Source organism: Micromys minutus (assembly GCF_963924665.1).
Source record: "Micromys minutus genome assembly, chromosome: 10".
In the NCBI taxonomy this organism is placed as follows: domain Eukaryota; kingdom Metazoa; phylum Chordata; class Mammalia; order Rodentia; family Muridae; genus Micromys; species Micromys minutus.
In genome coordinates this window covers 18,879,826-18,886,083 of record NC_137979.1, presented here as the reverse complement: position 1 = coordinate 18,886,083, position 6,258 = coordinate 18,879,826, and positions in this window count along the sequence as shown.

The window sequence follows — 6,258 nt, the reverse complement described above, 5'->3', positions numbered from 1 at the left end:
GGGCTAACGGGGGCAGAACCCAAAAGAAGGGGCGGGGCTATAGGCTCGGGCAGGGCTAGAGGGGCAGGGCTTAGACAGAGGGGGCGGGGATAAAGGGGCGTGACAAGCGCTTTCCTGCCCTTCTCAGTTCTAGGATGGTCTTGCGGCGTCCTCTAGTGGATAGATGTGGCATTGGCCTTGCTGTGCAGTCTTTTCCCTTATTCTTTCATTCAAAAAGCAAATGAGGGGAACAAAACAAACACAACCAAACAGCACAAACCAGAAATGCGAATGGAAGAGAGAAAAGGAAAGAGAAAAGAGGCGCGCGCGAGTGTTCCGGTTAGTTTTGGAGGTTTTTGGCTTTAACTTTTTTTTTTTTTTTAACGTTTTCTGAGACAGGGTCCAGTGACAGTCCTGGAACTCCCTATATAAACCAGGCTGGCCTCAAAATCACAGAGTCTGGGCTCATTTATGCATCCATAGACCTTATCACTTTTATTCTAAATACTGCTGGGATTAGTTTTTATGTGCTTTTTTTCCCCCAAAGCTCGTGTGCTTCCAGAGAGAGGAAAACATTGTGACATTTCTGAAGTGAGGGACACAAGAGGTAACACAAGAGGGCAGCGGCTCCCGTTACCTTCGCGTGCACTTATCATATAAGACATCTACACATTACACATTTATACTTCTCTCCCACCAGCAAAGCCAACCTTTCCAACACTCATTTGTTACGTGTTCCTTAGAAGGAAAGACTTGGAAGTACTGGCAGCGCTCTGCTCCCTGGCTTCAGCCAGTTTCCAGTTGTGTAAGCTATGGCGGACAGCTCTTCCCTGGGCGCGTTTACACTTGCATAAACCGCATCTTTGTTCTTCTAAATAGTCTTTGTCACCTTAAATCTGGAGTTTGGGTGCTTGACTGTTTTCCTTTCCTTTTAACTTAGAAAAGAAAAGGAAAGGAAAGAAAAGGAAAGGAAAATAAACTCAGAAAGACTATCTCTTAGGGAGGTCAGCCTTTAGACCAACGTTTCTCAACCTGTGGGTCGCGACCCCTTCCAAGGAGGATAAGGCAAAGGAGCATTTCACTGAGTTCCATTAAGACCATCGGAAAATACAGAGATTTGCATCGCGATTTATAGCAGTAGCAAAATTACAGTAATGATAATAATAATTTTATGGTTGGGAGGCCTCCATAACATGAGGAACTGTATTAAAGGGTCGAAGCATTAGGAAGGTTGAGAATCTCTGGTTTAAACGGAAGAAACCCCTTGTTCAGAAATGTCATCTGATCAGTGCCTGGCATAGCACAGGAACTGAACTCCTTCCTCAGAAAAGGGAGCGTGGAGAGAAGCAGGCACAACCACTATTTGAGGTGTTACTAATGTCGGGTGTGGTTTCTCTCCAGGTCTCCTCCACTAACCAGCCTTGAATGGCTCAGGACAAGATCACCTTCAGTGTTTTGTCTCTACTGGGAAAGAATAAAGCCGACCGTGTTGTGGGCTGGATTACCCACAACACTCCACTTCCTGCTCCCATCCAAAAAACCCGTGAAAAGACAGGAGAAATCTTATCACTCCCCCTACCCCCCCCTACAACCTTAGTGTGCCCTCAGACACACACAGATGCACACACTGATGATGAAAATAATTAACAGTATTAATAGTGAAAGAACATTTTTTTTATGTACACAGCATTCTGCCTGTTTGCCAGAAGAGGGCGCCAGATCTCATTCCAGATGGTTGTGAGCAGCACGTGGTTTCTGGGAATTGAACTCAGGACCTCTGGAAGAGCAGTCAGTGCTCTTAACCGCTGGAGCCACTGCTCCAGCTGAAAAAGGAGTCTTTTAAAAACAAGGCACAAAGGTGAACTTCCCTGAGGGAAGAGGTATCCATGACATGGATGGAGAGAGGAAGGATTCTGTGAGGTCACAGGAAAAGGCTCCATCTGCAAGCAGAGGAGAGAGGACTGGAAGAAACTACGGTTCCTGGGGAAGAACGGGATACGGAGAGCATAGTTGAGGCAGTCTACACTGAATCACATGGGCTTCTCCTGAAGTATCAGAAACCAGTGAGGGGCAAGATAGTCCAGCAAGCCTGGCGTGTCTCCTGCCAAGTCTGTCTGAACTCTGGTTTGGGGTATTTGCAAAATTTACCTCCCATTGCGAACACCAGAAGGCAAATTAAAATCGATTCCCAGTGAAAGGCATCTGACCTAAAGAATACGCCTCAGGTGTCTCCCATATGCCACTGAGAAGGGAAGACATTTTAATGCCCCTTCTCTAGGCGTATGCCTGCCTATCTATCCTCACACTGGTCATGGGTACGAAGCACATTGGACCATTTTCTTCATCCATTTACAGAATATAAAGGGCCTCCTACGTGTCGGGCGCTGTGCTGATACTGTAGATGTGACGTGGGCACAGGAGAGAGCTCCGTGTAGTCCGAGAACTAAACACGGTTAGAGAAATAAGTAGGCAATCTCAGCAGGCAGGGTATAGGGGACGGAGCGGGGACAGCCACTGTGTGAAATGCGCACAACCAGGACGCTGTCCGTTTCCAAGGGTCCTCAGGAGCTTCCTGACCAAAATGGGAATGAGTACAAGCGGCGAAGACTACATAAACCCATGCTCAAGGCAGAGAAGAGCATGCGTAAGGAGAGGCCCTGGTCCCCAAGGCCACAAGGCCACCCGTAGTGGTGACACAAGAGTACGCGTGCCTGAAGTTGGACTTTTCGAAGTCTACGAAGAAGCCTCCTTTAAGAGGCTTTAGGCACATAGTAAAGCTTTTCAAGAAACACTGCTTTCCTTCCAAGACCTGGGGAGGCTTGGGGGTCATCTGTAGGCGTGGTCTCATTTCTCCAAGGGCCAAAGAGGGGATCCCTCAGGACCTGCTTGACATCACTTTACCCGCCTCTTAGCTACTCTGAAGACTCGTAGCCTCGTCCTTTTGCACTAATGGGACAAAGGACTCCGGAGGACAGAAGTTGTTTTTTGTTTTTGTTTTTGTTTTTTTAAACCTAGGCTTCTCTCCTAGCCTTGACGTTAGGGTTTAAGGGTTAGGCTGTTGGAACTGGAAGTGTTCACAAGGTGGCGGACTTCCTCTTTGAACTGATTCCTGGGTTGGGTAGGGAAGGGGAAGGGCGGAGGGAGGATTGTGACTCCCCATGGAGAGGTCTGATGTAGACTTTCAGGGTGAATATGAACTTGGAATTAGCCTGAGGTGAAGAAATACAAATAGAACTTGGTACCAGGAACCTTTTGTATGAACCGAGACACGGCGAGGAAGGAGCCGAGCTCTGCTGTGCCACTGGCCGAGTTTAAACTCATTCTGTTCGCCGAGATTCCAAGTGTGACCCCCAGCAAACAAAAATGACAATAGCGTCGGTGGCGGAGTCTTTACACAAGCCCAAGGTAGCTTCTGGAGTCTTAACAACACCCCCACACACACACACACCAAGGTCTGCATTTGTAAATCTAAACTAGGAGAACTGAGTTTCTCTGGTGTCCCTCTCTTCCCAGATGACACAATCGTGTACACAGTTGCTTTTTGTTAGCTGTGTAAGAGCACCTTAGCAAATTATCCTGAAACCAGAGAAATGTGTTTCTCTATCAAAACAGAAAACCCGATTATCTGGAAGTCTTGTCAGCAGGACCACAAACCCTGAAAAGGCTTAGGGGAAACATCAGCCTTGTTTTTCCAGCTTTTTTGGAGGCTCCTTCTGGCCAAGTCTCTCCTGCCGGGACTGTCTTGACTTAGCCTTCTCTGTGTAGGCACCTGTCTGATCCTCCCTGCCCCCAAAGAAAGTTCTTTTTCCAAGGTCAAACATTTGGCGAAAAGTCCCCATTCCCTCAGGGGCTAGAAGAAAATTTCTGCTTGAAAAGGAAGTCATTCTCCTTATCTCTGGCTAGAGGAACTTGTTTTGGCTCTTCCATTAACATGACTGTGGTGATTAATAAGAAGGCCTCCAGGCTCCTTCCGTCTAGGCTCACAAGTTCCCTTTCTCCCTTTCCAGGTTAACCCTGGAAATCTTTCCCAGTCTTTTGTTTTTCCAGGAGACAGGTTTGGCAGTTTGGAATAAACCTTTCCACTTTTCACCCATGGGGTATCTATTTTAGCTTCTTTACTGCGCCCATTTTTATTCAATATCTTCTCTATTGTGATTTTTTAATAAAGACAGTATGTGTGTGTGTGAGTGTGTGTGAGCCTATGTGTGTGCCTGTGTGTGCCTGTGTGTGTGAGTGTATGTGTGCCTGTGTTTGTGCCTGTGTGTTTGTGTGTGCCTGTGAATGTGCCTGTGTGTGTTTACCTGTGTGTGCCTGTGTGTGTGCCTGTGTGTTTGTTTGTGTGTGCATATGCTAGCATTTACAAACGAAGGTTAGAGAACAGCTTGCCAGAGTCAGCTCTCTCCTTCCACCCTGCAGGCCTTAGGGATTAAACTTCGATGACATCAGGCTAGGCAGCCAGGGCCTTTACCCACTGAGACATCTTGCTGGCCTCTCCGTTCGGTCTCACAGCTGAGACTAATCTGGGAATTAAGACCCATCTTTATAATTCAGATCAATCTGAAATTTCTGATTCTCAGTTTAATTACATTTTCAATGAAAATTTATTTCCAAGTAAGGTCATGTGGTCCTGTGCACAGACTTCTAGGGTTGGGGTGTAGATGTATCTTTGGGGTGCTATTGTTCAGCAGGCTAACTGTAGCAACCTATCAGTCTCTTCCTTCCTCTCCCCTCCCTCCCGGGAGGCCTACCTTTCTGCACACCATTTTACTGCTACTCCTCAACAGTCTGCCATGTTCTCTCCCAGGCTCCCTGGCTGGTTTCCCCGTATCTGTCCTACTGTGGACTGAGCCAAGTTACCCTCCTTGTCCTTCCGTTGACTGTAGGGCGACAGGGCTTTTAAGGGGATAGTTAGAGTGGGACCCTAACCTGACAGGGCTGGTATTCTTATAGAAAGAGGATTCAATATACAACTCTGCACATCTTTCTCCCCTTCTAGGTGTACCCAAGGAAAGCCACAGGGCGAACTGTGAGCTGGCAGTTGTCTACAAGCCAGGAAGGAAGCAGCCCCGATGGCACTGTGAACTTGTAACTTTCAGCACTGTAAAAACCTGTTGCTTAGACTGCCCATCCTTGCAGGGTAGCACCTGTGAGGGTAGCCAGGCCAAGATCTGGGTTCTGAACTTGCTCCCACCCATTTTGCAACTGGTGACCTCTACACCAAATCTCAACCTTCGACCTAAAACCACCCCTCCCTCTTTCCCTGCCTCCCTCCTGTGCTGTGCCCCTTCCCCACCCCTTCCCCCTCTTCCCTTGCTCCTCCTCCAGGTGCAGGGTGCTGGAGGGAGCACCAGAAACTTAGAGTGAACTCAACAGACAACCTCACCTAACTGAACAGGAAACTCCAAGGTTAAAGACCAATATAGTTCGCACAGTCTGTAAAACCCTGCAAAGCTGGAGCCAGCAGGCTAAGCTTGTTCCCCACTGGGCTTTCTTTCCCCACAGCTTCTGGTGTGATTACGTCCTGTGTAACCCTTTGAGCTCCCTCTCCTACAGACATGGTTCCACACGGTTCCTCCTCCTTTGCCTATTTAACTCTCACCCCTGTTTGCACTCTGTCTCCAGGAGCAACCCTGCCACGCCCTCAGCAGCTGCCTTTGGTTCAGGTAGTATGACCACACTGTCAATTAAACAATGAGTTGCTTGCTGTCTGTGTGGCTCACCAGACTGCAAGCCCCACAAGTACAATATCCGCACCTATTTTATCTTTTTCTTCCGGTTGCCTTCCCAGGCCTGGTACAGTTAGCACGTAGCCGGTGCTGAGCCACTGTGACAGAAAAGAGCCTTAGAATTAAGGGACCATCCTGAGGAACATCTACCACCATCCTGTATATCTTTTTACAATGTATATGAATTCAAAGTGATCCTTGACACTCACCAAAACAGAAAAAAAAAAAAAAACTTTTGTCTTGCATGACAAGGAACAGAAGACTTGGTTACATATAAGTCACTGTAAGACTTGAAGTGAACCTTCACTACTGGGAGAGCCCCCAAGTGAGACACAAGAATGAAGTTCCATGCAAAAGCAAGAGGTTTATTTTATGGCACATCCGTGTCAACCCTCAATCAGCCCCTCGTGGTGAATGACTGAAAGGGAACCCCTGAATGGCTATAACAAGCTGTTTTTATTCTTTATAGGGGTACAGGTTACATCAGCAAGGTTTCAGTTTAAACTTATTGGCTAAGCATATTGACCTTTGACTATTGGCTATCGTAGACAGA